The sequence below is a fragment of the Ornithorhynchus anatinus genome, chromosome 8, assembly GCF_004115215.2.
Source record: "Ornithorhynchus anatinus isolate Pmale09 chromosome 8, mOrnAna1.pri.v4, whole genome shotgun sequence".
In the NCBI taxonomy this organism is placed as follows: domain Eukaryota; kingdom Metazoa; phylum Chordata; class Mammalia; order Monotremata; family Ornithorhynchidae; genus Ornithorhynchus; species Ornithorhynchus anatinus.
The window spans coordinates 8,391,136-8,401,118 of record NC_041735.1 but is presented as its reverse complement, the minus strand read 5'-3'; positions in this window follow the sequence as shown (position 1 = coordinate 8,401,118).

Genomic DNA, 9,983 nt, shown 5'->3' with positions numbered 1-9,983 from the left:
GTGCCTGTTTTACCAGAGAGAAGTTTAGAAGCAGCGTGGCTCACTGGAAAGAGCACGGGCTTTGGAGTCAGAGGTCATGGGTTCGAACCCCGGCTCTACCACTTGTCAGCTGTGTGACTTTGGGCAAGTCACTTAACTTCTCGGTGCCTCAGTTACCTCATCTGTAAAATGGGGATTAAGACTGTGAGCCCCACGTGGGACAACCTGATTCCCCTGTGTCTACCCCAGCGCTTAGAACAGTGCTCGGCACATAGTAAGCGCTTAACAAATACCAACATTATTAAGTTTAGGAGCCCCACTAAACCTAAGCAGGCGACAGGTCCCAAGCGAGGCCCAGCCACGATCAAACCTGCTGCACTTGGCAGGCAACAGACACCAAATGACCGTGTTCTAATTCCCCGTTTTGGTCATTATCGTGATTTCTCTTCAACAGTTACTGAGCACCAGAAGGAACCGGGGAGCTGTTCGGAGTCCCACCCTTGCCCAGCAGGGTCACGGCTGGTGGCCGCTGGTACGGTCTGGTGGGAAAGGGCCAGAATCACTCTGGGGAAGGAGAGGCAGGTGGGGAAGTGTGTGCTCCCTCTTTGCTGCCCAAGACCATCTGCCAGCTGAGGCATTTAGGGGCCTCGAGAGGTCGGAGCCTGCCTCTGAAGCTGGAAAGTCCCCACCCTGACCCCCTGGCCCGGCCGAAGAGGAAGAGAAAGTTCTCTTTGAATCCTCCTGGACCCCTTTTCCTGGCACCCAACAGGTCAGGTTGACCAAGGGGTGGAAATGACACCCTTTCCCTTGGGCCAGGACCGGGATCAGTGCCTCTGGGGAACCATGGTCAGACACCTGGCTTCCCGCAAGCAGGGCTCAGAGCGTAAAGCCCAGGGAGAGCCCAAGGCCAATTGGATGGGGACAGCTCAAACCTTGCCATGTGTAGTGAGGATTTGAGGGTTCGGCTGGGGCAGGTGAGTCACCCAGTGCCCCGGGGGCGGGTGCCACGGCCTTCCTTAGGACGCGGGGCTGAGTGACTCAAACATAGTGACAATTCCGGGAGAAGCCAGCGGGCCAAAAAGGTCAAAAACCAAAGTTTGTCCTAGATACACGGACACCTAGCTCATATAAATGTGCTGCTCCCAGCCCTCCCAGAGACAAAGACCCACATACCCATATACCCACACATGACTAGGGACACACTGACACAGTGTGTGTGCCATGAGCCTGCATGTCTGAGCACGCCGAATAGCATACACCCCCATGACGTGTCCCTGTATTCCTGGTTGGCATCTGCAGCATTGAGAAGGCCAAGGTGCAAGGTGAAACCAGATAAATTATTTATTTCTATTAATGTCTATCTCCCCCTTTAAGCTCGCTGTGGGCAGAAAATGTGTCTACCAATTTTGTTGTATCGTACTTTGTTGTATTGTACTTAGAAGCGGCATGGCTTACTGAAAAGAGCATGGGCTTGGGAGTGAGAGGATGTGGGTTCTAATCCCGGCCTCACCACATGTCTGCTGTGTGACCTTGGGCAAGTCGCTTAATTTCTCTGTGCCTCACTTACCTCATCTGTAAAATGGGGATTAGGACAGTGAGCCCCACGTGGGACAACCTGACTATACCTTGTATCTACCCCAGTGCTTAGAACAGAGCTTGGCACATAGTAAGTGCTTAACAAATATCATTATTATTATTAATCTCCCAAATGCTTAGTTCAGTGCTCTGCATGCAATAAGCACTCCGTAAATACAATTGATGATGATGATTTGCCCATCCACCTATTAACAGAATCACTTAATTGTAGTCACCCAGCCAAGCACTGTGCAGGATTTTCAAGACACCTCAAACCAAATTACTTCAAACAAGATGGGGAAGATAGGAAGAGCCAGATGCAACATCACCTACAAAGTCTCATTAACCCCATGTAGCAACAGCACAGGACCCACCTCCAGCCATGTATTTAAAGACTAAGGAAATTCACCACGACAGAATGACTGACATGAGTTCTTTCATTCATTCAATCATATTTATTGAGTGCTTACTTCGTGCAGAGTACTGTACTAAGCTCTTGGAAAGTACAGTTCAGCAATAGAGACACTCCCTACCCACACTGGGTTTACAGTCTAGAAGGGGGTTGAGGGAGGCTGACAGGGAGAATCTGACTGAGGCGGGTGGGCCGGGGGGAGAATCTGACTCAGGTGAGTGGGGCGGGTGAGGAAAATCTGAAGTGTGAGTGGGGCAGTTGGGGTGGATCTAACTGTGGTGCGTGTGGCCGGGGAGAATCTGACTGAGGGGAGTGGGGCAGATGAGATCTTACTGGAGTGAGGCAGGGGGAAGACTGTCTGGGATGAGTGGTACAGGTGAGGAGAATCTGACTGGAATATTTATTGAGCATTTTCTGTGTGCAGAATGCTGTACAGAGCACTTAGGAAAGCACTGAACAGTAGGGTCGTAGGACATAATCTCTGCCCACAGGGAGTTTACGGTCTAGAAAAGTGTGGAGAATCTGGGCACCTTCTGGGAAAAGATGCCTTTTGTGGGGCACAGAGGAAGAGAATAATTTTTTGTCGGTAACATCTCTCCCAGCCTAGGACCTAATCTGGCCCCCGGGGTCTGAGGGCCGCCCCTTCTTCTCCTCCCCCCACCTCCCCACCACCCAACCCTACGGCGAAGGGTGTGGCTACCGGGACTTTGGCTGCTGGGCTTCTCCCAGCAGTGTCACCAGTGGCTCTGCCCCCTGAATCGGCCTCCACCAAATGTGGGAGGCAGACAGCTCCCTTCCCCGGAGACGTGGTATGCGTCACCTTCTGACACACCTTTGCTCACTGCTCCTAGGAGCTGGGCTTCCCAGTGCAGCCTGTTCCCGGCTGGGCCATATTCTCTCCAGCCTCAGGCCAGGTATCCCATAGAAAAGAGCCCCAACCACCTCCCCTGCACCTCTCCCCGTCCCCCACCCCCCCACCCCAGCTGCTGTCTGGCCTTGTCTGCAGCCCCATTCTAAGATTGAGTAATAATAATAAGTATTATTATTATTATAAACTGTGGCATTTGTTAAGGGTTTACTATGTGTCAGACACTGTCTTAGATGCTGGGTTAATTAGCAGCATTACTCAGGTACCAGGGTAATCAGCTCAGATATGGCCTTAGTCCCACGTGGGGCTCTAGGTCTAAGAGGAAGGGAGAACAGGGATCGAGTCCCCATTTCACTGATGAGCAAAAAGAGGCCCATTGAAGTGAAATGACTTACCCAAGGTCACACAGCAGGTAAATGGCAAAGCCGGGATTAGAACCCAGGTCTCCTGAGTCCCAGGCCCATGGACTTTCCACCAGGCCACACTGCCTCCCCCTTCTTATGCTTTAACGGGGTGGGTGGGGACACAGGGCAAACACAGATTCAAAAATATACAAGAAAAGAGGAAACACAAGTCAGACAAGGATCAGGGTCTATGCTCATATAAAGATAACATACAATTACAAGTATTTAAAGCCTAAAATTTCTATAATGTATAAAACTCTGTCTAATATAGAAATAAAAATTTTTCAGAATTTCTATAAAAATCAGAGCTCGGGGTGAAGAGAGTGACTGGAGCTGATGGGAGAAATCTAAAGAAATCTATTACTCCAAGCACTTAGTACAGTGCCCTGCACATAATAAACATATAGTAAATGCTATTGATTCACTGATTGAATGTTAGGAAGATTTCTTGTAGAAGATTTGTCTCCCTGATGTGGAAGGGAGTAAAGGAGGAAGGGAAAGGAGGAATGAAGGAAGGAAGAGGGGGAGGGAGAGAGGAAAGAAGGAAGGGAGGGTGGGAGAGAGGAGGCAGGAGATTGAAAATCTACCAGTGGGGTGAAGGTTGCCCATGATCCTTCCCCAGTTAGCCTGGAAGCTGGCAGCCAGGGACTTCGACTCATCTCACCATCCTGTACCCCAGAAGCCATTTGGTTCATTCCCGCTCATCCAGAGAAAGCAGGGGTGTAAATGGGGTCTCCATCTTCCTAGGAAAGGCCCGGTGGGCTTCTGGCAACCACCCAGAGTGTGGCCCCGGGGACGGATGGCTCTCTTGCAGGAATCAGGCCTCAGCCCGACACAGACCGCAATCACGTTAGGCAAAATGTCTGGATCTGCCCCTGGGTTCCTCCACCGACCTCCTTCGGGAACAATGGGCATCTTTGTGCTGAAACCGTAGGCGGGTTGTCAAGGTGAACGGAAACTGGCCAAGGGCCCCATTGTCTCCCTGCGCGCGCCCAATGGAGATGGAGCGACGGCATTATCGGGAGCACATGCGATGAATGGGGCGGCCCAGCCTGAGGGGGGTGAGTCACGTGATCCAGGTGAGCAGCGGTCGGTCAGCTGCTCGGCGGGGCTTCTGCCCTCCTGCGCTGCTGGAGTTGGAAGGCCAAGCCGGGTCGTCGGGTCCCAATTTACTGGAAGATCCGGAGGCCTGATGGATTGATGCGGAGGGAGGGGATGAAGGCAGGAACCCCCTTTACTGCGTGATCAGGGCCTGATCGTACGCCCAATAGTCGGGGGAGGGGGCTTCTGTATGTTTTTGTGGGCTGGAGTGTGATTGTGTTTGTGTTCTGGAAGTGTTTGCGCACCAAAGAGAGGAATAACTAATGCCCACTTGAGGCCAACACCACAAATTCTGAACTTCTGAACTTCCGAGCTGGCTGTCCCTTCTCAGAGGCAGGATAGATGTTCTAATAATAATGATAAAGTAATTGTGGTATTTGTTAAGCGCTTACTATGTGTGAGGCACTGTATTAAGCACTGGAGTGGATACAAGTAAATCGAGTTGGACACAGTTCCTGTCCCACATGGAGCTTGCAGTCTCAAACGCCATTTTACAGATGAGGTAACTGAGGCACAGAGAAGTGAAATGATTTGCCCAAGGTCACAGCATACAGACAGATGGTGGAGCGTGGACTAGAACCCATAATCTTTTGACTCCCAGAGCCACGCTCTATTCACTACACCTGAAGGGCTCCATCTGGCCAACATGCAGTGCTTGGGGGCTGCACTCTGGGCTTGGTTCAGGGCCGGAAGTCACAACTGAGCCAGATGGGTACATGAGGAGGCGACGTTTTCTCTGGGTCCTCCAGGTTGGACCAAAGCCAACTGCAGGTGGATGTCTTGTGTTCCTCCCCTGTCTGACTCTTGGCTTCAAACCCATCTCCTCCAGGAGGCTTCCCTAATCAGTCACTCCTCCCCCTGGCGCAATTTTTCCCCCACAACTGACCCTCCAACACTTCCATGCCACTCAACCACTTGGGCACCCCACACCCCAGTGGCATTTCCACACCTACATATACACTCCATTGCTTTCTCCTACCTGTAATTTATTTCAGTGACCAGTCTTCCTCACTAGGCTGTCAGATCCTGCTTATTAACTCTGTTGTACTCCCCCAAGAGCTTAGCCTGATGTTCTGCACATAGGTGACAATCAATACCTCTGATCAATTCCCGAGCCTAAAATGTGTTGGGTTTCTACATTTCATGAAGTTAACATCAATTTTTAATATTTTTTTCACTATTACCAAACTTTGGGAGGAGGGAAGCAGCGTGGCCTAGTGGATAGAGAATGAGCCTGAGAATCCAAAGAACCTGGGATCTTATCCCGGCTCTGCCACTTGTCTGCTGCGTGACCTTAGGCAAGTCACTTCACTTCTCTGAGCTTCAGTTATTGCATCTGTAAAATGGGGACTAAGGCTATGAGCCCCCTGAGGGTCATGGACTGTGTCCAACCTGATTCGCTTGTATCTACCCCAGCACTTAGCACAATGCCTGGTACATAGTAAGCACTTAATAGGTTAGATACAAGATAATCAAATCCCACATAGGACTGACAGTCTAAGTAAGAGGGAGAACAGGTATCGAATCCCCATTTTACAGTTGTGGGAACTGAGGCCCAGAGAAGTTAAGTGACTTGCCCTAGGTCCCACAACAGACAAGTGACAGAATTGGGATGAGAGCCCAGGTTCTCTAACTTCCACTAGGCCATGCTACTTCTCTAGTATCTCAGCAAGCCCCATTTTCTCCCGTCTGGTGGTTGAAGAGTCACTCTTGCCACCGCCAGGATAGCTGGTGGCCAACAATGGCATCTGTCCAACATGGTAAGGGGGGTTGGTCACATCTGGCCACATCAAGTAGCCATGAATGGTAGGAGGTGGCAGAGGAAGCAGCGTGACCTAATGGATAGAGCGTGGGCCTGGGAATCAGAAGGACCTAGGGTCTAATCTGGGCTCTGTCACTTGTCTGCTATGTGACCTTGGGCAAGTCACTTCACTTCTCTGTGCCTCAGGTACCTCATCTATAAAATGGGGATTAAGACCGTGAGCCTCATATGGGACAGGGAGTGGGTCCAACCTGAATAGCTTATACCTATCCCAGTGCTTAGTACAGTGTCTTGCACTGTACTAATGGACTAATGGATTAATGTACTGTACTAAGCTACTTAACTTCTCTTGTGCCTCAGTTACCTCATCTATAAAATGGGGATTGAGTGTGAGCCCATGTGGGAATACAACCTGATTACCTTGTATCTATCTTGTATCTACCCCAGCACTTAGAACAGTAGTTAGCACATAGTAAGTGCTTAAAAAATACAATAATTATTATTATTATTATTGCACATAGTAAGTGCTTAACCAATTCCATTTTTTGAAAAAAGGAAGAGGAAGTGATGAACGTCTCTCTGTCTCTCCTCCCCTCCCTGTCCCATCCCCACCCCCATCTGCCTTTCTCCTCACCCCCATTCCCTTTCCCCTCCTCTTTCCCCTGCTTCCCTGTGTCCTTCGCTCTTCTCTCTCCCTCACCTCAGTCTAAGTAGTAATAGTATTTATTAAGCATTTATTATGTGCAAAGCACTGTGCAAGAATACACTGATGAGAATTGGAGAGGGTCCCTGACCCTCAAAGAGGCCTGCTTCTCTAGTTCTTTTTCTCCTCCTCTCTTTCCCAACCACTAGAGCCCCTGCCCCCTGACCCACCTGGAACTCCAGGTCCCCTTAGGCCCATCTCAACAATACCCTGTGTGGCAAGGGTGAAAAAGATGGCAAGAAGGGATATGACTGGGGTGGGAGTGAGACATGTCTTATGGCCCTTGGTTTTCTGGGACTTTTGTCGAGATCTCATTCTGGGCATCCCTTTTCCCAGAGTCTGGGATATTCTAGAGGAGCCAATGAATTGGTTGTGGTGCTGACGTTATGGGGAGCCCAAGATAAGGAGATGGAAGCTATTCCAAGGCAATTGGAAAATCCCTGGGTCTCTTTACCTTCAGCCCCCTTTCCTAGCTGACCCTTCGAGACAGCCCTCCAGACACACCTCTGTACAAGTATATAGAAGCAACATGGTCCAGTGGAGCGAGTGAGTTCAGGGCTGGGAGTCGGGAGACCTGGGATCCTCCACTTGCCTGCTGTGTGACCTTGAGTAAGTCACTTCTCTTCTGGGTGTCTCAGTTTCCCTCTCTGTAAAATGAGGATTAAAATATATGTTCTCCTTCTGCCGTAGACCGTGAGCCCCATATGATCCAGGGACTGTGTCTGATCTAATTGTATCTATCCCAGAGCTTAGCACAGTGCTGGACACATAGTAAGAACTGAACAAATACCGCAGTGACTATTATTATGGTCACTCTTCCTGGAGCGGAGCCCAGTTTTACTGCCAGTCATCGCCACCAGGCCAAGGGCCCGTCTTTGGGGCACAACAGTCAACTAGCCACAGAGCACGCATTGGGCTGACTGGAAAGAGGAAGCCACCTCCCTCCTACCCTCCCACCCTTTCTGCCTGGAGCTACTTGGGTGGAGGAAGGCAGGCATGGCGGGGGGGGCCTCCAAGGGGGACCGTGGTGAGATAGATGAGTGAGCAGGTTGAGGGGGTGGTAGGCAGGACTAGGGTGTTGCAGAGTGAGGGGAGACAGAGAGAGAGACCTGGGAATCCCCCCCGCACATCCAAGGCCTGGCCACTTTCCCAGTAGGGAAGGAGAATCCGTACCTCGTCCAGACATGAATGTCCCTAGCGAGGACTGTCCACAAATCAATCGGTCAACCAGTAGTACTTATTGAACACTTAATGGGTGCAATGCACAGTACTAAGCACTTGGGAGAGTAAGACAGAGTAAGTAGGCACAATTCCTACCCTAAGGAGCTTTCAATCTGTGAAGCGGAGGAATAGAATGGCAAGGGTCTGGCCACTCCGGGGATTCTTACACTTCTTCCCCCTCTTCCCTTGCCCCTTTCCAGCTCTACTGGAAACCGAGAGAAGCCAAGGAGTGGGGGGGAGGTGCTGAGTCCCGTGGGTGCCCCAGGCCAGGGTGAGACGCCATGGGCCCCAGCGTGGGAGTTACCCAGGGGTGGCGGGAGACCAGTCCAGGGCCTGCTGACTCACCGTGCCCAGCCCAACGGAGGGAGGCGGCCTCAGCGGCACTCGTCCCAGGGACTTCTGCCCCGCTCCCCGGCCCTGCCCCCATCTCCCCTCACCCGCCAGACAGCTCTCCAGCTGGACCCAGGACCCAGCCAGGCCCGCCCCCGCCCAGACCTCCTGCCCGCTCCGGGGGGTTCCCGGGCACCGGTTTGGTGAGATCCACGGCTGCCTCGGGCCCAGACGTTTTCCCATCAGGAGAACCAGGGGGCTCTTGGCACACTCTCCTGGAGGCTGAGGGTTAATTATCCCCAAATTAGGGGCTAGGCTTGGGCAGAGGTCAATTCCATCTGCAACGGCCACCACGGTACGAGAATCGGTCAGATGGAGAGACAGTTGGAGTCGTCCGTCAGAGGGTCGGAGAGTCAGGGAGAGCAGAGGGAAAGGAGAGGCAGAGGAGAGAGCGGGCGGAGAACCAATGGAGATGAAGACAGAGACAGCAGCCTGGAATGAGACCGGGGAAGGAAGGGCAGGAAAAAGAAGGGAGATTAGCAGAATCAAAGCGGGGGGGAAAGAGACTGCAAGGGACAGAGACAGAGGGGGTTCAGGATTGTCACCCCAATCCCTCCTCTCCTGGAGCAGGGAGCCAGCTGCAGGCTGGACTCAGCTCAGAGCCTCCCTCTAGACCCTTAAAAGGGAGAAGGAGCATGATCTAATGGGGCCTGGGATCCAGGACCTGGGTTCTAACCCCAACTCCCCCACTTGTCTGCTGTGTGACGTTGAGCAAGTCACTTCGCTTTTCTGGGCCTCAGATCCCTCATCTATAAAATGGGGGTAAAGACTGTGAGCCCTATGTGGGACAGGGACCGTGTCCAACCCGATTATCTTGTATCTACCTCAGCACTTAGAACAGTGCCCAGCACAAAGTAAGTGCTTAACACAACCCACAATTATTAATTGTAATTTATTTGTTTATATTAATTTATAATCTGTGGTTTATCTATTTAAATATCTGTCTCCCCTTCCAGACTGCAAGCTCGTTGTGGGCAGGGAGCATGCCTACCAACTCTGTAATACTCTCACAAGCACTTAGTAGAGTGCGCACAGTATACACAGTAAGTGCTCAATAAATATGGTTGATTGACTGATGGGGTAGAGGTCTGGGGTGGGAGGGAGATGGTAGGCCATGGGGATAGAGTTGATTAGAAAGTAATGGAAGGGTTTTTCCACACCTCTGGGGCAGGGATGCCCAGATAATTTTGGGCTGGGCAGGGTCCAGGGTCAGTTGGCATTTGGGGTGTCACAAACAATCCCATGAATTTCTGCCTCTTGGACTCATTTTGGGGGGATGCTTGAGGCCTGGTTGGCAACCAAAGGAAGAGCCTCCTCTCCCCATTCATCAGTTGTGAGGCCCAGTTAGGCAGGAGAGTCCAGGCTGGAGAGTCCAGGCCAGAGAACTCAGCCTGGAGAATTTCCTCATTTGAGAACCGGGGTTCTGACTGCTCAGAGCCAGGAATGTGCCCTGATGGAGCAATCCCAAGCCCCGTCCGCCTGGGCAACCTCTGACCTATCAGAGCATCTGGGCAGCACCAGAGAGGCCAGCGTGGCCTGCAGAGACACCCTGCCTGGGGCCGGGCTCC